Raw genomic sequence first — 22,549 nt, 5'->3', positions numbered from 1 at the left:
AAAAAATACACCAGCCGCTGTGAACAAAGGACATCCTCAGGCTACACATGGAAAGGCCTGCGGACCTCTGGTTTATAACTTCTGTACTGATGGGCCCTAAATTGAGGAAGGAGCAGCTGTTAGCAAAGGGAACGAGTTCTCCTAGGTCTGGAAACAACCCAGTTGTTGAACGTCTGTTATTTGGGATTCCCTGTGAATGGCCCGGCAATGAGATGGTTGGATCCAGAAGCTCCTCCTCTCCACAGGAAAGGGATACATCTTCTCTCAGGGTGAGGTGGGGCTCCCCCACTTCCCTTGATAGTTAAGGCTGCCTGGAACCCAAATGGTCTGGTTTTTCCCCTCCATTGGGACCTCTCCCCAATTTGTCCTATAAAAAGGGAGAGTGATAGGAATATGGAATGCGTCCCCTGGAGCACAGTATCCCAGTGTGTCCAGCCAGGCCCCAGGTCACACAGACTCCCCTGGAGAATGTCAGAGGAGAGAGAACAGAGGACACGTGCTTAGTACCAAGGGACACTCAATATTCATGCCTTCTGTATGTGCTTGTCTTGCCACCCTGAATGAGCTCACTTAGTGTTCTGGGTTTTTTTTTTTTTTTTTTTTTTTTTTTTATGGCGATCTCCAATAAAGACCTGGTGAAGTCCTCACCCCAGGACCTCAAATGGGAGCTCATTTGGAAACAGACATTGCAGATGTCACTAGCTAAGATGAGGTCATATTGGAGTGTGGTAGGCCCCTAATCCAATAAGAAGGCAGTCATGTGGGGGCCGCCTGGGTGGCTCAGTTGGTTAAGCGTTTGCCTTTGGCTCAAGTCATGATCCCAGGGTCCTGGAATGAAGCCTGCTCGCTCTCTTTTGCCTGTCGCTCTCCCTGCTTATGTTCTCAATCTCTCTCTCCCTATCAAATGAATGAATAAAATATTTAAAAAGTCATGTGAAGATAAAGATACAGAGGGAGAAAGCCATGTGATGATGAAGGCAGAGCATGGCTTACGTGGCCACAAGGCACGAAATGCTGAAGATGGCTGAAAGACCCCCAGAAAGTGGGAAGAGGCAAGGAAGGATTCCCCTACAAGACTGGGGAGGGAGCATGGCCTTAACAACACCTGGACTCTGGACTTGAATCCTCCAGAAGGGGGAGACGATCAATTTCTTCCATTTTTAATCGTTTGTGATACTTTGTTACGGCTGCCATGGGAATTGAATAGCTCCAGCCAGCTCACTGGCAGAGGTGATTGGGAGGTGGTTGGGAGGGCACAGAGGGCAACTCTGACCCAAAGGATGAAAACTCTGGGACCTGGACTGATGGAGTTCAATCATGTAGCTATGCAGTAAAAACTCAGCCAGTCAATCATTACAGAGCACTGACCTTGTAAGGAACTTAGGAGAGAGAAAATGGTCCATGACTGCCCTTGGGGAGTTGAGAATGTGATGGCAGATTTAAGACACACATGAAACGTATAATACACACAAATACATACACACATACACTATATATATACATATATACATATATATATGTATATATATATATATATAAAATACATGTAATACAACATATTTCATGTGGCCAAAGAAGAATGAGCTCATCCTCCGGCCGATGCCACAGATGTCACCCCTAACTAAATTCCCACTGGATGGCCATCTGGCCTCAATCTTCTACTGTGTTTCATTTTAGCTGCTCCTGATAGGTGTGTCTGGAAGACCTGGGAAAGCAGCGGGATGTCAGGCTAGTAGTCAATTTCTAGAAGTTATCACCCCGTTCCTTGCTGAGACCAAACTCCTTGCCCATTGTGGATACCCACTGCTGTCCATGATCATTGTCTGCTACCCCTGGTCAAAGACTCTCCCACCAGTTTCTTCTCAGCCCCCTTCACATGTTCAGACCCTATTCTACAGTTCTCCACAAACCAGACATGCAGGAAACTCAAAATCCAGGTAGGTTGGCAGGGCAGACTACAAGAGTTTTTAAGAGGGGCTCCAGAAAATCAGAGACACCCCCCCACCCAGCAGAAATACTGCATCATCATGCAGAACCTTTGCTTATTTGGCCCTGCCTTCTCGCAGGTACCCACCACACCTGGCTCAAGGAACCTCTGATTCTTACCGCAAGCAAGCTGGGTGGCCCGTCACACACCTGGGGTTCGGGAGGCAGCAGTCCAGGCTTGAATGCTCCTGGAGATCTCTCTGAAGTCCAGGCCTCTGGGTCGGACAGCTGCTCCAGGAGGAAGAGACGTGGTCGTGCTGACTGCCAGGTGGACACCCAGGCAGGGCTCATGAGGAAAAGCTGTAAGTCAAGGCCACTCCACCCCTGACCAGCAGCCCGATGACTTGACTTGGGCTCCAGGCCAAGCTCCTGAGGGACAGCTGTGGTCCGGGCATGAACTGCAGATGGAACAGACAGGGGAAAGGTCTCCTCGCTCTGACTTCAAATAATTCATTACAGATATTCAGAGTAGAAAAGGCCTTTGAAGTCATTTAATTTATATCCTGTTGCTTTTCAAATAAATTTCCAGCTGGGATTTGGATCTGGTTTTGTAGCAGACACTGTGCTTAAGCAACATCCATTTCTCCCTTGTTCCTTTCCAACACAACTCTCATGGTGTTACCACTCACAGCAGGTGCCTGTATGCCCAGCCCATGGGCCCTATGCCGTCCTACAAATGCAGGCCCCTGACCCATGAACAAGTAGGGGGTGCCCACCCCCTCTGGTCATTGACACATGAAATGGTTTTCTGGGCTATGAAAAAGAGAGAGGCAGGAAATCTTCCTCTGCTGGATGTTGTCTTTGCCCAGGCACTTCGTGCCCATGATGGGGAAGCATAAGGGAAGAGCAGGGGAAGAAAGAGCTCAGGGGACCTTGAGGACATCGCTGAACCACTCAGCTGAACAGCCCCGGTGCCCCCCTTCCTCCAGACTTCTCACTATACACGTAATACATATCCTCGCTGTTGACATTCACTGAGTTGAGTTTTGGGGCTGTGTTTTGACTGCTGAGAGCTAAGATTATCCTAAATGATGTGCATCCAGATGTTCCCAAAATCATGGGTCCATATTCCTGAAGCATAATCTCGTAATCCTGACTACAACCTCCCGCACTTTCCACATTCTCTCCACCTTTTCTGAGTGTCCAGTCCTCTCCCTGGACTTGACCCGTGTCACTGCCTTGTCAGCACAGTGTTCAGTTCTACAGTATATGCCAATTTGGTCACTGAATCCATTAAATATTTTTGAGTCCCTGTGATGTACCAGACAGGGACGTCATCCTCACAAATGAAGCCCCGGAGAGCGCATGGTGGGGGAGACCCACTCCTGGCCAGGAGGTAGGTGAGCGCCAGCGGCAAGTGCCTCAATGGGAGGTGCGTCCCGGCCTGGGCACGCATCAGGAAAGTGGGGGGTTGGGAGTGCTAGCAAAATCACCTTGGAAAACAAACTCATTCTCTGGGGAAGAGCAGAAGGTTGTGAGCTGCAGACCTTCACCACCAAGGATATGAAGATAAATGATAATGGCAGCAGCAAGCATTTCCTGAGCGCTTATAACAAACCAGGCACTGTTTCTCGGGCTTTCTGAGGATTAACACATTCAGGCCTCCACCAAAGCTGATGAGGTAGCTCATACTATTCGCCTCATTATGGAAAAGTACACTGAGGCTTAGAGAGGTTAAGTGACACAGGAAGTGAGTGGCTGGGGCAGGATTTGATCCCGGTGGAAGGACTCACACTCTTGAACCATCTGCACCAGTGCTTCTCACAGTGGTCACCACCAGAACAACAGCACCAGCGGTTCCTGGGACCTGGGACAAATTCAGATCTTGAGCCTCATTTCGGACTTGCGGAATCAGAACCTCTGTGGTTAAGACCCAGCATGTGGTGTTTTAATGAGCTTCCATGTGATTCTGGAAGCTCCATAACGTTGGGGAGCCCATGCTCGACACCGTACACACATGATGAGAAAGGATGGCATATTCAGAGGGAGATGAATGGTGGGAAGAGAAGCAAAGCCAGCAAGAAAGATGGGGTTGGGGTGTGGAAGAACCTTCCATATCAGCCTAAGGAACTCAGGCTTCCCTGTACAGGTGCTTCGGAGACACATGGGGGGTGAGTCAGGGAAGCAGCATGATCAAGCTCTGTGCTTTGAGACAAGATCTCTGGCCCTGGTGTTGGGAATGGACTGCAGGAGAAGAGGCCAGGAGGGAGCCCAGCTAAGAGGTGATACAAGCAAGAACAGGGGCAGCACTAAGCAGATGGCAGAGTGACGAGGAACAGGGTTACAAGAGATGGGCTGGGATAATAGCAGGGCGTGGGATGTGCAGCTGGCAGAGGTACCCAGGATGCCTCTGTGGCTTTTAGCCTCAAAAGTTAGGTTGGTGGGGAAACTATTTAGCCAGGTTAGAAATAATGGAGGAGGAACATGTTGGGCAGGAAAGATTAAAAAATGTCCATTTGTAAAATGTGAAGACTGAGATGTCTGTGAGACATCAGGAAGAAGGTATTTCAAAATGCAATGCCGAAGAAGGATCTGGTGCTCAGGGGCGGAGTCTGGACTGGTCATATGGGTTTGGGGTTCACCAGCATAAATGTGATGCTTGAAGGCAAGATAAAGCTAAGGCTGATCACAGATTGTCTAGGAAGGAAAAAATGAAGGCTTGATTTATGCAAGACACTAATTTTCTTTTTTTCTTTGAAGGGGGAGAGAGTGCATACTATGTGCAAAAACTGTAGGGGAGGGTAAGGGTGAGTGGAGCAGAGGGAGAGAGAAAGACTCCACACCCAGTGCAGAGCCCAATGTGGGGCTTTATTCCATGACCCCAGATCATGACTTAAGTCAAAATCAAGAGTTGGATGCTTAACCAACTGGGCCTCCTGGGTACTCCAACACGAACATTTAAGGGATACAGAGCAAGAGAGCAAAGGAGACTCAGAGGCAGAGCTTAGAGGGGTAGCTAAAAACGAAGGAAAGAATGCTGCCTCAAAATCCAAGGATAAGGAAAGTTGGAGGATGTTTAAAGATAGAGGGTTGGCAATGGTTCCAAATGGGAAGTCTCACATCTCAAGACTGAGAAGAAACACTGGCTTTAGTAATGAGGAGGTCGCAGGTGAACTCAGTAAGGGCAGTGTCAGGGGAGCAAAGGAGACAGAAACCAGATCCATTCACAGATTAATTCTCTAGATGGGCAATAACTACCACATGTCGGGCTTTGTGCTGTGTGTTAGAGATACAGAGATGAGCAGGACGTGCATGAATCCGACCCCCACCAGATGGTGGAGGAAGACAAAGAAGAGAAATTACAAAAATAATCATGGAATCACAACTGAACTAAGTGCTTTGATGAAGACGCGAAGGGATATCCTCCCCATAGGAGCATGGGGAGAAGATGAGGGAAGGCAAGGCACATTAAGGCCGGTCTTCCAAGATGAACAGGAGTGAGCCAAAGAAGAGGATGGAGAACATCCAGGGAGAAGGAATGGCAGATACAAACACTCGCAGGGAGAAAGAGCTTTCATGAGTCCAGGAAATGGAAGGAAATCAAGGCGAAGAGTACAATTTTAACATGGCAAGGATCGGCCAGAGGTGAGGTTAAAGACCAGTGCTCTGGGGACTAGGTTAGGGATCTGGGACTTCACCCAAACAGTGGGAGGAAATTACTGATGTTTAGCCTAAAAGTCTGGGAGAGTCATGATCTGATTTGTATTTTTTAAAAGATGACTCTGACTACTTGTCGGGGAACGAAATGGGGAAGGGAGAGGAGGGACAGGGAGTGGGCCTACTGAAAGCAGCTGGGGAAATGCTATGGTCCAGATGAGAGATAGTGATAGTGATAGTGATAGTTCCAAGTTGGCAATGAGTACATTCAGGTGTATGGATCCTAGAGCCACTTAGTAGGTGGGATCAGGAGGACTGAGGGATTGGGTGTGGTAAATGGGGAGGAGAGGTTGAGGCCTTAGAGCTTGGGCTCTATGGTTCCCTCTACATCCATTTTGGATTCATCCAGAAGACCACTGGGATGGAGTAACACAGACCCCTGAATTCCAAGCAGAGGTAAGACAAAACTAGAACTCAGCAGCAACTAGGAGACAAGTCTTACCAAGCCCTCTCCTCAGGGCGCCCCTAATCCCTTAGAGATAAAATGATCCCTCAGATAGGAGCTCCCTTGAAGACTCCCTTGTTTGGCCATACTACTTCCAGAACATGTCCTCTGGGGGTAGGGCCCAGAGGAGAACAAGCTTCCATCACTCTGCCCCTGCACTGGGCAGACACGCTAACTGGCTTCTCGTTAAGGCGTGCATTCACTGTTCACCACATTCAGTTCATAAAACACATTCAGTACAGTATGGACAACTCTAAGTCCCAAAGGCCAACCTCCACTGGATTACTTTTTCCACTCATAATTTTGTCAATTTTATTTTATTTTTTTATTATGTTCATTTAGCCAGCATATAGTACATCATAAGTTTTTGATGTAGTATTCAACGATTCATTAGTTGTCTATAACATTCAATGCTCATCACCACACTTGCCTCCTTAATGCCCATCACCCAGTTAGCCCATCCCCCAACCCCCTCCCCTCTGTAACCCTCAGTTTCGTTCTCAGAGTCCAGAGTCTCTCATGGTTCGTTTCCTTCTCTGATTTCCTCCCCATTCAGTTTACCTTCCCTTCCCCTATGGTCTTCTGCACTGTTCCTTACGTTCCACATGTCAATTTTAAATAAATATGCTAGACTTCTATTTCTAACATTATGGCTAAGTACTTTGACCCTCCAACTCAAAACAACCAAAAAAATCTTGTACAAAAAAAAATATATTTTTTAAAATGTTTCTAGCAGCATTCATGAGCTGGCAAGAAAGGAAGGAATTCAGAGGCCAGGGACTCCTTCAGATAATGAAATATCCAGGTTCTGACTATAATAATGACTGCAATATCATTGAAGAAATTAAAGACAAGCCTGTAAATATGTACAAGGAACAACAACAACAACAATGAATCATGAGAAATAATCAAGACTTGAAAAAAAAATGGACCAAAGGGAATTTTTAAAAATAAAAATTAAACAACTGAAGTTACAATCTGTGAACAGACTTAATAGCACATTAGATACAGTCTGAGAAAGAAGTAGTGAGCTGGGAATTAGGTCAAAATAAACTAATCAAGGGCACCTGGGTGGCTCAGTGGGTTAAAGCCTCTCAAGGTCCTGGGATCAAGCCCTGCATTGGGCACTCTGCTCAGCAGAGAGACTGCTTCCTCCTCTCTCTCTGCATACCTCTTTGCCTACTTATGATCTTTCTCTATCAAATAAATAAATAAAATCTTAAAAAAATAAAATAATCAAAATGCCATAGAGAAAGACAAAGACTCAGAAAAATAGGAAAGAGAGCTTAAAAGACATGAAAATGGAAGCTAGCAGGTGTCTATTTGGAATCCTAGAAAGGGAAGAGAGAGAGAAAGCATTTAAACAGATAATGGCTACAAATGTTCTGTAAGGGAGGAAAAATAGGGCACAAGGCTGGCTCAGTTGGTTAAGCATCTGAATTTGGTTCAGGTCATGATCTCAGGGTCGTGAGATCGAGCCCCGCGTCGGGCTCCATGCTCAGTGGGGAGACCACTTAAGATTCTTTCTTCCTCTCCCTCTGCCCCTGCCCTCGCTCACACCCAGAGGCACATTCTCTCTCAAATATTAATATTTTCATTATTTTAATAAATATTAAAATGGAGGAAAGATACCAATACACATATTCAAAAATGCCAATGAATCTCAAGAAGAATAAATAAAAGGAAATCCCCACGGTTATATGTCAACGAGACTGCAGAACACCAAAAACAAAAAGACTATCTTAAAAACAGCCAAGGAGGGGGTTCCTGGGTAGCTCAATCAGTTAAGCATCTGACTCTCAGTTCTGGCTCAGGTCATGATGTCAGGGTCTTAAGATCGAGTCCCACGTCGGGCTCTGTGCTCAGTGGGGAGTCTGCTTGAGATTCTTTCCCCATCTCTCTCCCACCCCTCTGCTGCTCCCCTCTTTCTGTACTCCCCCACTCAAATAGATTAAAAAAATATTTTTTTATTTAAAAAAAAACAGCCAGAAAAAGAGACAAGTTACCCTGCAATGATTACAAGCCAAAAGATGGGGGTCAAATACTCAACATGCTGAAAGACAGTAAAACCATCATCTGAAAACTCTGTGCCTGAAGGAAACATTCTTTATGAATAAGAGAAACGGTAGCGCCTGGCTGTCTCCGTCAGTAGAACATGCAACTCTGGATCTTGGGGTTGTGAGTTCAAGCCCCATATTGGGTGTAGAGATGACTTAAAGATAAGAAAGAAAATAATCAAAGAAAAAGGATAAGAGAAAGGAAGGCATTATCCATGGACAAAACTCTAGTCTGCCACAAGCAGACGCTCATGAAAGGACATTTTTAAAAGGTGTATTTCTGACAGAAGGGAAGAGAGTCTAAGCGGAAGATATGAGATGACACAAGGAGTGAAGAACAAAGAAAATGAAAATGGGCTTTCTCAGTCCACCGGTGAAAGCACGCAGATCTGGAGTCAGACGTGCTTGTGCTCATCTCTTGCTGTCTCATGTCTTACTACCTGGGAAACGTGAATCTTCCTCTTAAAAATTCATACAATAACACCAGTTAGGCGAGGTTGTTGTAAGGAATAAATGAGCACATGCACACAGATGCTCCCAACACAGCTTCTGCATCTGGAAGATGTCAGATAAATCCTAATTTCCTACCTCTTCCGAAAGCAGTAATTAAACAGGTAAGGAAGACACTGTTAGTGACGGAGAACGTCGGCCTCTGCCTGGGCGTGAGATGGGTGGCGGCAGCGTACCAGAGTCAAGGGCTCCGTACCGCGGAGAGGATGCTTAGGACCTGTCTTGTTATCTTTTCAGTCTCGAGCCCAAGACTGTTCAAACACATCATCTAGCATGTCCGTGTTTTTGAAATACCGCATGTGTACCCACACGTTCCAGGCATATATACACCCTGGATTTCCGTTTAACTCACAATTTTAAAGTAATGTGTGTTGACAGTTTTATGAGGTTGTAACAAGCGTGCTGGCTCATCTGTAGGGCAAAATGGTTCATGTCACCCACTATCCCTGGGCTCTTCTGCCAATGAGGGAGAGTGAGCGGCACACGGACGACCTCTCTAGAGCTGCTTCTGCACCCCAGTCCTCATGCGGAGAGACACAATCCCTCACTCCACCCCTGACATCACCCCGTTTCATAAGGTCTTCTAAAGAAGAGAAAAGGCAGCTAGGAAAAATTAGCCTGGACCCCTTGAGGTTCTTTGCCTAATTTTCATTTGGCAACAGTTGGTGGGTATGGAGGGAGGGGGCTGCAGGGAGGGGCAACAAAACCAAGGAAGGGACAGATAAATCCAGAACCAGTCTTCCTTTGACGGTGTCAAAGAAACAAACACCAGTCCCGAAGTCCTAAGACCCAGGTTGGCATCCTTACTCTGTCATCTGTTCCCATGTGTCCTTAGGCAAGTCACCGAACTGCTCTGATTTTATTTTCCTCCCCTGTAAATTGGAGACAATAATTATATCCTATCTGTAGAGCATTTTACCATTTACTAAGTGTTTCCACAGTCATCGTTTCATTTAACATGCATGTACTCACCTCACTGCTCTGCTGTGAAGACTTAAAAGCAGAGTCCAAAGAGCTTGTCAGCCCAAGGGAACATCACCAGGGTGCTGGCCTTCCCCTGCTAGGAGCAGGGGACTTACTGTCCAAGCAGCTTCTCTGAACTCTGATTCTACTCTTACGACCCTGCTGATCTTGAGCAAGTGGCTTTGCTTCTGGGGTCCTCACCTCTAAGCTAAGGAGGAGAGTCCAAGTCCCAGCTCCTAGCCCAGTGGCCTGGGACGGCTCAGTGAATGAGTTGACTTGAGTCCACACCAAGTGAAGCTGACAGGTAACTGACCACAATTACCTGCGTTCACCAATATCCTTCATCCTCCAAGCTTCCTTCTCCATGGTTACCTCTGCCCCCCACACCCCTGGGCAAATATTGGGGCCGGCAGAAGCTGTGAATGTCAGGACCCACTGAGGATTGTTTCTTAAAGATGACAAAGACTCCAATTCACACTCGACTCGTGGGACATTCTCCATGCTGTTTCAGATGAAGCAGAACCCCGGCTCCCCGGGGTGTCACTCAGCCTAAAAGATGTGGCACCTGTCTCGTTAAGTGGGAGGACACTTCCCACTTCTGCCTGAGAGTCTTGCCGGGTCTCGGGTCACTGGCCAAGCCTCCATCCCTCCCCCCACCAACAAGGCTGGGCAGCTCACCCTATTGATAAAAGGCACTGAGCCCTTATTTTAATGACCGATGGACTTATTTTAATGATCTACGAAGCTAACAGCTAATTCAGCCCAGCCTGGTCAGCTGATGAAGACTGCTTGACTGCAGAAAGCATCAGCAGCCTCCATTCAAAAGGTTTTATCTTTGTAAAGTGCTGTCACATGGCCACTGCTTCAGCCCATCGTTGTGACATGCTGCAGAGATATGATGAGGAGACTGGGGACCACAGTGAACAAGGGCCATGGACTTGCTGCCGACTGCCCTGCTTTCTGGCCTGTCTGTCCACCTGCTCGAGCTCCTGGAGAACCAGGTCCCAAGATAGCTGCATCAGATGGGCATTTAGCTAGGACAAGGCAGGGGACACGAGGCAGGGCTTTGTCACTCAACTTGTGTCTTAGGCTAAAAAAGAAAGCATGCTCAGGAGCCTGAATTTGGCCCAATCAGCCTGAACTTTCTGAGCTAACTGCATGGAGCAGGGGAGTGGGCAAGTTTGCTCCCTGGGGGAGGCAAGGCAGTCAGCCATGAGCATCAACTGGGCTAGTTAGCATCTCTTTCTAAAGGGCGTCTGGGACAGCCTAGCCCTGACAGAGCAGGGCTCAGCTGCATGGAGTGAGAACCAGTCGTGGGGACCTAGGCAGGCAGGGGCAGAAAGGATCTCAGATGTGAGGAGCTGTGGTCCTATGACCAGGGCTGAAAAGAAATCAGGCAGCAGACGTGAGAGAATTCAGTAGTGGGGCTACAGTTAAAAGAGTGATCCCCCAGGTCTCTCCTCAGTCTGCTTTGGTTCACTTTCCTGGTGGGTCACTTCATATGAAGAGAGTGAGATTGTGTGGGTGGCCCTGCCTGCTTCCACATTATAGCCCTACAGAACCTTCTGCAGGGGGCCGAACACATCTCCATTCTCACGGAGCATGGTCCATACACCACCCCCACATCCGTGCAGATTCTAGAAACCTCCAAGCATAGACACATAAGAGGCCAGGCAGGGCTGGCTGTGTTCAGTTCTGCATACAGCAGCCCTGTCTATGTGAAAGAGGAAGGATCAGAGGGTCCTGGTTCCCACATCTTTTAGAAGGTAAACTGAGTCAGTGATGATCAGAAGAAGGATGACAAGGTAGCCCTTAAAAATATTGGTAGGGTTAAGGCATGGCTTATGGCGTGGACAACACTTCGGGGGGTTAATTTGAATGCAGAAGGGCCCTCAGACACTGTGAAAGTGAACAGAAGGACCCTCACAGAAGATTTCTCGCAGGACTCCTGGGGACCCTCTATCTGTGGACCGTGCTTGAAGGCCCAGCTCCGTTCTCGCATCCACTGTGATGCCTTCTCCAGAGCCCATTTCCTTCTAGAGCACAGATACACTCTGTCCCACTCTCTGGCTAACAGGCACTGTGCTGTCCAAACAAGCACCAGGGCTTCTGTTCCTCCTCCCCTCATGACATGCTGCACACAGGCATACAGTAGGTGCTCAGTCCTTATCTGCTGATCCATTTGGTTGAGGTTTTGGGGTCTGGTGGGGGGTGGTGGGAATGGCATTAATATTCAGAAAAACCATATTGATGGAGCCCCTAAAGTGTATCCGAAAATTCAGATGTGGTATGTGGTATAACATGATTGTTATTCAGAACAAATTAGAGTTCTTTATTCTATTTCTAACTCCAGCAAATAGGGCTTGTGTGTTTAAAAAAAATATTTTTAGTTTGCAGTGTGTGATTACATAATGGAGGCCTAGTAACTTCTCTGATTAACATTCATTTCCCTTAGCAGTTCGTTTTTGCGTCTTTGTTTCTGATTTGAGCTGTGGTCCAGTACATTAAAATGGCTTTCCTTGAAAGGAAGTTCTAGAACAGACTTTTTAGCTGGCCTGCCCCACCCCGCTACTTCTGACCGACCTGTGCCTGCAGCAGCTTACCTAGTGTGAAGTCAGGGAACTCTGTTCCCCTGTTACAGGTATGTCAGCAGAGCTCTGTTACTCAGCAAACCCCACAGCCCAAAGGGTTAGACTTTGTAGGAAGCCAGTTTGGGGCAGAAGGATCAGCAGCAGCAGGGGTGGGGGGAGGGGGTGTCAGTGATGGAGTGTCTACACCAGAACTAGATGTGTGAACTCAGATAAGGTGTTTAAGCTCTCTGAGCCTCAGTTCCCTCATCTGTAGAATGGGGATGCTGAGTCCTCAATTAGAAGCAGTGCCTGGCACACGGTAACCACTCAGAAATGATCTTCTGCATAGGGACCAGGTGAAAGGCTTACTGGACACCTTCCTGCTTTTCCAGCTGACAGGACTGGAGAAACCCAGAACCCGGAGCCCCCAGCAAAGACAAACCCCAGAAATCTGAGTAGGGGGGCAACACAGCAAGGGTAGGCCTAGTCTAAGGAGGGGGATGATGTACGCCAGAGACCCACTGCATAAGATAAAAGTTCTAGAAAGAATGTCTGCTGCAGAAATGGGAAACAAATTCTAGTATATTTGCAGTTAGGACAATCATGGCCGTAGGGATACATTACTTTGTCGTGAGTAAACACAGAGTCAAGCTACAACAGGACACCAGAAGGGGACAGAAAAGCACAACCCATCATGAGTAAGAATAAGAATTGACAGGGTGACCAAGGGCCTGCCTCCCGAGGGGACTCACCATCTTCCTGCTGGGGGAAGGACTCACGGTCAAAGCTAACCTCACACTTCATAGTATGTGTGTAATTAGTTGAAAAGCTTAATTTAGCAGTTTGGTAAATTCCATTAGCAGTTTATCTATGGTATATAATTAAGTTATTTTCAAGCAAATCCTTTTTGGCTAATGGCTCCAGTTAAGAATCCTAATAGAAGATGGTTTATGTAATACATACCCAAATCTATGCAGATTCTAGAAACCTTTAGAGTCAACACCAACGTGTGATGCAGGGCTGGCTGTGCTCGATTCTAGACAGTGACATTCCCACCTTAGGCAAAGAAGGAAGGTCAGAGAGGCCAGCGTCAAGGTCTGCCTCCGACATTCCCACGGCGGTGGGATGCTGCATCTCCGAGTCCCTTCTTCACCTTGAGGGGGTGCATGATAATAACTACCATGCAGGATTGGCGGGAGGAATATACAAGGTGCTCTAAAGTGCTCAGCACAGAATCCAGGCCCGAAGAGGGGAGACTCACAGAAGCTCGTGTGACGGAAGCAGAAACTGAAAACAAAAGCCAGCACAAACTCAAAAAACCAGAAAGTAACAAGGAACCTCAGCATAAAGATGGCCCCTGTGGAGGGGCATCTGACGGCTAGGCCACTGCGAGAAAGGAAGCTGAGACAGAGTGAGACTATGGAACTCGCAGGGGTCAGGGTGAATACCAAACCCCAACAGCTGGGAAGATGAAGAAAGGTCTGGTGGTGGTGGTGGCTGCACAGCACGGCGAGTGCTCCTAACGCCACCGAACTGCACACGTGAACGTGGTTCAAACTGTCAACTTCGTATTCTGTATGTTTTACTCCATTGAAAAAAAAGACTGAGTTATCACAAAAAAATTCAAAAAGAGCAGTGCCTGGCTGGCTCAGTGGCTTAAGCATCCGACTCTTGGATTCCACTCAAGTCACGGTCTCAGGGTCATGGGATGGAGCCCCTGGTCAGATTCCGTCTATGGGTGGAGCCTGCTTGAGATGCTCTCTCCTTCTCCCCCTTCCCCTTCCCGCTCATGTGCTCTCTCTCTCTCTCTCCTAAAAAATAAATAAGGCAGTACCCTAAAATTCATCTCTCAGCCCACTGAAGACATTAAAACAGAAGTAATATAAAGGAGAGCTGGGGGTCAGCTTCTCTCTGGGGGATTCTGAGGGAAGACAGTGTCCGTGCACCCAGACACCAACCCAAAGGCTACCGCCTCCATCACGTGGAGCTGATCCTTATCCAGGACATCTGTGTAATACAAGCTCCCAGAAGCCCTGAAACCCCACATCTACCACGGACCGTGGCATCGGAGAAAGATCTAAGATTCTTAGGCAGAATAGTTTGTCTTTCCTAACAGTATCTCCCTGATGGTTATTTTTGGCCATAATTCAGATAAAACAAAGGTAACTTCCAAGGATCTCCTCCCCTTTCCCGCCAGGTTCTCTGGGCATAGCAGTGCCGCTGTCTTATTCAGAGAGAACCCCTGCCTTTGGGAAGGATGCCCCTAACTTTCAGTCATGCTCAGGTAATAAACAGGGTAGCTTTGACACCCCATTTCCGCCTTCCTCGCAAAAAAAAAACACACCCTGGCACAAGTAGCCCCTCCAGCCAGTGTCTCTGACCTCCTTGGCCATGACCTCTCTGATGTCCACAGACAAGCATGCCAGCCTGGTCCTGCCATTCCAGAGAATAAAGGGCTGGCCTTGTGCCTCAGGGTGCTGCTGAAGCAAATGTCCTGTGGTCTAGGCCTGGCCGCACACCGGGGCCCAGTAACATTTCCCAGCTGTCATTAAAAGCCCCAGCGGCAGCAATGGGGTGCGGAGTTCTGCTGGAAGCTCAACACAGAGAGTTGGTGACACAGACCCCTGCAGGGTCCTTCTGCCACCTACCCACATGCCTCTACCCCTGTGCTTGTGTCCTGTCCCAGGCCCTACCTCCAGCCTCCACTTTCTCTGTGCCTTTCCAAAGTGGACCCACTCTTCTGGGTCCGGCTTGAATCCCGCCTGTTCTGTGAAGCCACAAGAAATGGACAAGGGGGAAGTGTCCCAGCCCATAGAGCTCAACACCAAACTCTCAATGAGTAACGCCACCCCAACCGCAGGGACCATGAGAGCCTTCCCCATGGTGCTCTTCCATGCCCATTAGCTCGCCCAGGACGGACTGGCAGGTTTCTAGTACCATTTCACTGAAGAGAAAAAAAACTCAGGCTGAGGACATGTGGTTGGTTCGGGTCAGAACCAGCGTGTTTCTGGTTCTGGGCTCCACAGTCACAGGTGTAGCCTGAGGAATGGTTTAGGCCATGGCCCTGGGGCCAGGCTGCAGGGATTCAAAGCCCAGACTGGCCTCTTATTAGTGTATGACTGTGGGCATGTTTTACTCCACTTCTCAGAGCCTTGGCTTCCTCATCTATAAAATGGGAAGAATGTAATAATAGTACCTATCTCATGAGACTGGAATAAGTCTTGAACAGGTTCACTTGTGCCCAGCTCTTAGCCATGCCTGATGCATTTCTATGCACCCAGCCTCCCACTGCAGGGGCAAGAGACTACCCTGAATCTCCGTGTTTGTTCAGGGTGGGGCTCCAAGAAGTCAGTTTTCCTCCCCTTCCCTCTGGGTGCAGGTGTGGGGTTATGTGGATTCAACGTGGCAGAGCTCCGTCCGTGTACCTAGGCCAGCTGCAAATCCCGGAACTCAACACGGAGCAACCTCTAAAACAAATAAAGTGAAAATAAACCAATCGCCCAGCTAATGAGAGATTTTCTTCTTGTCTTCCCTGATAATTGAGCCCCTATAGCCAGCCTCATACTTCCCCAGTACTGCTGTGAGTTTTTTAAAAAAGGGGGGGGGGTTAGTTAAAGAAGCTGCTCAGCCAGAAAGGCAAATGCAGGCCCCCTGCCCCTCGGGAGGAGGGCAGCACACTGGGGCAGGTATACCCCAGCCTCATGCTAAGCTCTGCCTTCTCACCTTTCCTCAGAGCCCAGTAGGGCCAAGAATTGCACAAACCCAGGGAGCACCAGTAGCCAGAGCTGGGTGCTGAAGCAAGCCGGCCAGACCTCAGGGAGCTCCCTCACAAAAGGAACAGTTCTTTCCTCCCACAGTTTCTCAGACCCAGCCACCAGGGTGGGGCAGCTCTGTTCCACGAATAAAGGGTCTTTAGCACAAGTTCGGTGATGCAGAGCATAGCGAACCTGAACCTGAACCACGTGGGAAGCCTGGCTGCTCCTACTTTCCTTCATCTCCTATATGTGCCTGGGAGCATCATCCAGGGTCAGGCTCTGGCCAGTGCTTAGATGCTGCCCCCGTAAATGCCTCCCTCTGCCACCCCCTCCAGCATGGGTCAACAAGCAGGCCAGGGAAGAAAGAGCCTCCCTGACATTTTGAGACAACCGGGACTGGGAGCCAAAACAAACCAACAAGGGAATACATCGTCTCCACAAGAATCTGTCACAGCAGAAATCCTATACTCCTCAAGCTATGAGAGGCCCCTGAATGTCACTTTGCCCATCAGATGGGGACCCCTCGGGTCACCCCAGGCAGAGAAGGCCTTGAGGACCCCAGTCCCAAATGGGCCTTCAAGAGGCTCTTCCAGTGTCTAACCGAGTCCTTGCGTCCCCAGGCACCTGGTCTGGTTACCAGGCCTAGAACCTAGAAACCGGGGGCCAGGAGCCCCTGAGCAGGGTACAAGCCCACAGAATCCTTCCTTCCCCCACCCCAACTCACTCCGCCTTCAACCACAGCTGTCCTGTAATCCAGATAAAGTCAGGCTCTGGGGACCATTGGGAGCAGCTCTTAAGGGGAAACAAGGAGTCAAAATCTTCCATGCTGAGTCCTGGAAGGGGACAGAGGGATCCCCTCTATCCCGATGCTGGTGGTGAGTGGAGGGCCAGTGTCGTGAGATGCTGAAGGGCCAGGCTCTGGAACAGCCACACCGTTCCAATGCTGCCTCTACCACTTCCTGGCTGTGTGATCCTGGGCATGACACTTCGCCTCTCTGTTCCTCAGTTAATTTTTCTATAAAATGGGAATGACAGCAGAGCAACTGGGCTGCAGCAAGACTTAAGCCAGGAAACCCGTGTCTGTCGCTGGATGTGTACTGGCTGTCGTGAGAATGACTGGTCTGTCCCACATGTCCTGCCAGGGGCATCGTGGTGAACACGCTTCCTCTCCCTCTCAAAAGCGAATGGATTGCGTGAGATATTATCAGGCTGACTAGCTCTCATCTCTCGTTATGTCCATCTGGTGACCTCCCTGCTTCGCGCTGCCTCTATGAGCATGGGGGAGCCCCAGTCCCGAAGTGCGGGTCCCCAGAGAGAGCTCTGTCCATGCCTCTGAGTGGTCTGTGCCATGGGCTCAGGCGTTCCTTTTTCTCTTCACCCTGTCCCCCTCCTCTTCTCCCACTGCTGCCCCCTCCTCTCTGCTTCTTCCCTGTCCCCCTGCCCTTGCCTCTACAGGCTGGCAGTGTGTGCTGGGAGGTCTGGACTTGACTGGCAGCTCCCACTGACCCTGCCCCCCCCCCCGCCTGTGCACAGAACACTTTCTGGCTTGAACTCAACTGGGCCTCACCAAATTTCTCTTACAGGAAAGGAAACAATCTGAGATGTCAAAGAAATCACCTGGTCACTGGATGGATGAGTGTGTATGCATGTGTCGTTTAAAGGAAATTATTAAAAAAAGAAAGAAAGAAAGAAAGAAAGAAAAAGAAAAAAGAACAATAACAGCTTTAAAATGGTCCCTTTGATGCCAGAGCCTGTCTCTAAAAACCTCAGAGTCAAACACAGGGCAGGTCCCCCACAAGTTCACTGTGTATAAGTGGACAGACATGGGACTTTATGGGCTTCCCCAAATGCTCAGGGGAGACTAGCTACATTGTGTTGCACACACACACATACACACACGTGTACGCACACACACACATGCATACAAACAGATGCGCATGTGCATGCACAGGCACAAACACCTGGGCCAGAGCCTGCATGGCCAGCCAGCAGCGTCACAAGGACAGACCACAGCAGGAACAGCCAGGGAGGAAGTGCAGCCCCAGTATCAGCCCATTTCCTGACCCTCTTCCTCTGCTCTGGGAGGTTCTCTTTCTCTCTTTGTCTTCTGTCTATCTGTCTGTCTGTCTGTCTTTCTCAGTTCTTTGTTTTTACACAAGGCAACAGCCATGCTGCTGTCCTGGTCCACGTGGCAAGAGATCCCAGCAGCAATGAGCCGCAAGTGAGTTTTCCTTTCTAGATCTGTGACCTTGGCTAGTCACTTCCCTCTGAACCTCAGTTTCCCCATCTGTAAAACAAAGAGGCTGGGTGTGGCAAAAGGGTCCCTGAAGTCTTTCCTGATCTCAACCCCCCGGGGTTCCTGAGTCCTCTTCCAGTCCCCTCTGGGATTTGTGTCACCAGGGAGCAAGAGCCAGGTCAGGCCTGGGGGCAGGAGTGGGGAGCCTCTCTGTTCCCCTGCGGGGGAGAAGGTGGGGCACAGATTCCCCTTCCTCCTCTACCCCTCCCCGCCCCCACTCCATGTGCTGCACACACAGACGCGCGCATTTGGCTGCCCCTGGGGATCAGGGTGGAAGAGCCGGCCTCTGGGGCGGCCCGGGCATAGGGGGCAGGGGAAGAGCGCACCCTGCAGCCCTCCAACCCTCCTCCTCCACGTACCTTGGGTGTCGCCGCCTTCCCTCCTACCCGCCCGCGCCGCGGGTTCAGCTCACAGCTGTCCCGTTGCCTCTTGCCAGGCCTGACTACTCCACTTTCTCCGCCCCACCCCGCGCGGGCTGGACCGGCCCCCTGCTCCACAGAAGTGGCAGCGACTTGCCTGGAGACCCAGCTGTCCGCGCCGCCGCCCCCTGGGCGCCCTCCGGGATCCGCACGCGCAGCGCAGTGGGGTCTGGGCGGGCGGGAGGCGACCTCAGACTGCCAGGGAGCCTGGGTGCCGAGGGCGGGGCTGCTGCTGACTTAGCCTGCCTGACTGGTCAGACTTCCCGCGCCCCTCTGTTCCTGAGTCGCCTTGGGCCCCTTGCCCTGGTTCCAGAAAGTTTATAGGCTACACAGCCGGCAGGAGCCCTGCTTTTCTCCCCTCCGGGGTTGCACCCCTGAAACCCCCACCCCCTCTCGCCCTCCCATGTTACCTGCATGCATTTTGTCCTTTTTGCTTTCCTGCCTCTTCCATACAGTGAACTGTGGGCATGCATGACCCTATAATAAAAATCCAATACATTTATTAATAAAGCATTAATCAAATCTCCAGAGGCCCCCCCAAGGTTCAAGCTGAAGGAAAACCCTCAGTCTGGTACACAAGGCCCTCTCGGACAAACTCTCTGTCCACCAGCTGATTTCCCAGCCTTACCAGGTCTTGCCCAACACACACACATACACATGCATCCCTGCTAGGCACACAGACTGTTGCCCAAAAGTCACAGCTGGGAGTTCTTGCTTTGCCTGGAATGCCCTTTCCCTTTGTTGTCTGCCTGTGGAGCTCCTACTCATGCATCCAGGCCCCACTGAAATGTCCCCTTCTCCCTGAATCCTTCCCCAGAAAACCTCAGTTCCCTTTCTGCTGGTCCTACAATAGGGGTTTTGTTGTGTTGTGTTTTCATTTTTATTTGGTGGTGGGTGGGGGGTGGCGGGGGGTGGGAGGTGGGGGGGTGGGGTGGGGGGGTGGGGGGGTATTGCTGGAAGCCATGGGAGTGGATGGGAAGTGAGGAAATGGAACAGGGAGGAAGAACCGCTCTCAACGAGGCTGGCTGCGGAGGCAAGAGAAATACGGAGGAGACTCAGAGGTGTTTGTAGATTGTGGTCAATGAAGAAAGAACGGATGGGGAGTGCGGAGGGGTCAAAGGCCCTGATTCCAGAGGAGGCAGTGGGGACTGGAGGCACAAGAGGGGGTGGGGAAGCTCCTTAATCTCAGAACCAAGGGAGGGAGAGAGGGTTGTAGGAGGATGGGGAGCTCCTGGGTGGCGGCAGTGTTCTCTGAGACACAGGATCATGAATAATGGCTGAGGGTCTGAGGAAGCCAATGGAGTGGGTAGCATTTAGAAGCCTATGCTGCAGGGGCACCTGGGTGGCTCAATGGGTTAAAGACTCTGCCTTCGGCTCAGGTCATGATCCCAAAGTCCTGGGATCGAGCCCCACATCTGGCTCTCTGCTCAACAGGGAGACTGTTCCCCCCTTCTCTCTCTGCCTGCCTCTCTGCCTACTTGTGATCTCTGTCTGCTAAATAAATAAATAAACAAGATCTTTAAAAAAAAAAAAAAAAAGCCTATGCTGTGAGTTTCTGCCTCCTCTGCTGTGGGGGAGGGGCGACTCAGTGCCCAGGGAGCAGGTAAGCTTGGAGGGCACAGGGCCTCTTCCCAGAGGTATGCTCCCTGTGTAACCTTTAAGCTCCATGGCACCCTCCCTCCTGGCATCTTTGTTTTCTTGCTCATGTTCTGCTCTCAACGGAAGGCCCATTTGTCTTGCTTTGTCTCCCCAGAAGAACAGTGGAAACATTCACTGTTCCAGTACAGAAATTCCCCTGCTGTCCCTTTTTCCTTATTATGAGTGACTATGATTATGGAGTTGCCAACAGGTGGAGGCCAAAAAAACAAACAGACCTATCAATATTGACTCTTCCAGCTGCCATGCAGAACGGCGGCCCCTGCCCCACCCCCCAGAATCTCCCCAGAGAAGTCCAAGTCAAACAGTTGCTGAAGGGTGTAGGGCTGCTGAGCTCTACCAGAGCAAGCAGACTCCAGGGGAGATTGCCCTATATCTATATCTTTCAACTTTCTCCTCTTTGAAAATGTTGGGCTTGGGGGGAAAGGGTAGGGGGAAATGAAACATTTTCTATGAGATTGTAGGGGCCAAGTCAGGCTCATGGCTCTTACTGAAACATAAAGCTAGGGATACCTGGGTGGCTCAGTCAGTGAAGTGTCTGCCTTCTGTTCAGGTCATGATCCCAGGGTTGGTGGATCGAATCCCACATCAGGCTTCCCACATCAGGGAGTCTGCTTCTCCTTCTGCCCCTCGTGCTCTCTCTCCATTCTCTCTTGCTTTCAAATAAATAAATAAAATCTTAGAAAAAGAAGAAAATGAAAAGAAACATAAAGCTACAATGTAGGAAAAATAAGACCTCCTTGAGGATATTTATGAAACCATGTACTGCTCCTGCGGGGTTCACCAATCTGGAGTCTTTCAGAGGCTGGACGAGTAAGACATGAGCAATGACTTTCTTCTCTCTCTCCAGCAGCAAGAATGGGCTTCATCATTCAGATGGAGTTGTTCTTAGGGAGCTGGAAAGGAACTAAGCCACAGAGCTCATCCCATCCATCCTGGAGGGGATAACCAGGGTCCAGGGTGACTTGAGCAATGGCAGTGGTGACATGACCACTCCTGTCCATGAACACAGGATTTCATTCCACCCCTGCCCTCTACAAGTGGCCTCTTATGCCACCTGGGGTGGGATATTGTTCTTCTTATCAGGAATTTCCAAATTTCCCACTTAGGGAGCAGGGAAAGAAAAAACACCACATAATCAAGGGTGTCCCCTAATGGCCAGTGGAGCCCTATCATTACTTCTGTTAAAAAAAATTTAAAGACTCCACAATGAGTAATGTGTTGCCCCCCCAAAAGTGCAGGAAAATAGAGGTAGAATTAGCTCCTGTGCAAATAATGAAATTAATGCTTTATATCTATTATTTTGCTTCTTACAGAATTTTTTTGGAAAGATCTTATTTACTTATTTGAAAGAGAAAGAGAGTGAGTGAGAGAGAGAGAGCATGAGCAGGGGGGAGGGGAAGAGGGAGAAGCAGACTCCACCAAGCAGGGAGCCCAATGCGAGCCTTGATCCCAGGACCCTGGGATCATGAACTGAGCTGAAGGCAGATGCTTAACAGACTGAGTCACCCAGGCGCCCTGCTATGTATAGAATGTTTGAGAAAGGAAAGGACAGCTCTTCTGTCCTCCCGAGTTTGCTTTCTTGCCCATGCATACACATGCCCAAAAACCCCGACTGCATTGCCCTGGCTCCTAATGTAATAAGCAAAGCAGTCAGAAACACAGGAAGTACAAGGACCTTCCATAAGCCAAGAAGTGTTTTTAAGCTGAGTCTGGCCGGTGGAGCCCACTTGCTCCCAAGAGCAGTGACAACAAAGGGAAGCTGCTGCCACTTACATTATGGGATGGCTCCAAGCTACCCAGTGCTTCCATCATCAAAAGCTGGTCAGGAACATTGCCATTTGGGGAAGATGTTTTGTTTTGGTAAAGGAAAAACAAAGTGTTGGTTTTTCTAAGCTGGTATTCTCAACCAACACTAGATTTTAGATATCACAAATTATATGAGCTGAAAATTTGGAATTTGAGAAAACTCAAATGACTTATTGCAAATTTAAGCCATCTCTTGTACATTAGAAAACAAAAATCATCAAAACAGCAACTGCTTGATCTGGACACACAATCCAGAGGCTCTAAAAGAGCTTATAAGATAGAAATAAAATCTCAGAGCTATCATGGGATTTTGACTTCTATTTTGAAGGTTGAAAGTCTTCGTATGTCCTATGGAATTGCTTCTGTACTGCCTCTTGCCCCCCATCTTGTCTCCTCATTTATCCCCTTGGCCAGGTTTCAGGACCT

The 22,549-nt window shown here is 49.3% G+C and overlaps 1 protein-coding gene across 7 annotated transcripts in view; it reads right to left on the bottom strand.

Annotated features, from left to right (window-relative positions):
- CRACR2A (calcium release activated channel regulator 2A) overlaps window positions 1-22,549 on the bottom strand; it is a 196,594-nt gene that overhangs the window by 111,617 nt on the left and 62,428 nt on the right. For 4 of the 7 annotated variants that reach the window (XR_006604273.1, XM_004778289.3, XM_004778290.3 and 1 more), the window contains exons 1-2: window positions 18,599-18,736; window positions 2,107-2,384 (exon numbers count right to left, since the gene is read on the bottom strand). The gene's annotated coding sequence lies outside the window, so the exon portion shown is untranslated. Of the gene's footprint in view, window positions 1-2,106; window positions 2,385-18,598; window positions 18,737-19,068; window positions 19,136-22,549 lie in introns of those variants that run through there. The other 3 variants (XM_004778292.3, XM_004778291.3, XM_045071733.1) reach the window with 2 other exon arrangements.

This window comes from Mustela putorius, unplaced genomic scaffold, assembly GCF_011764305.1.
Source record: "Mustela putorius furo isolate JIRA1106 unplaced genomic scaffold, ASM1176430v1.1 tig00003988_pilon_pilon_pilon, whole genome shotgun sequence".
NCBI lineage: Eukaryota > Metazoa > Chordata > Mammalia > Carnivora > Mustelidae > Mustela > Mustela putorius.
This window is presented reverse-complemented; position numbering and strand designations above follow the sequence as displayed.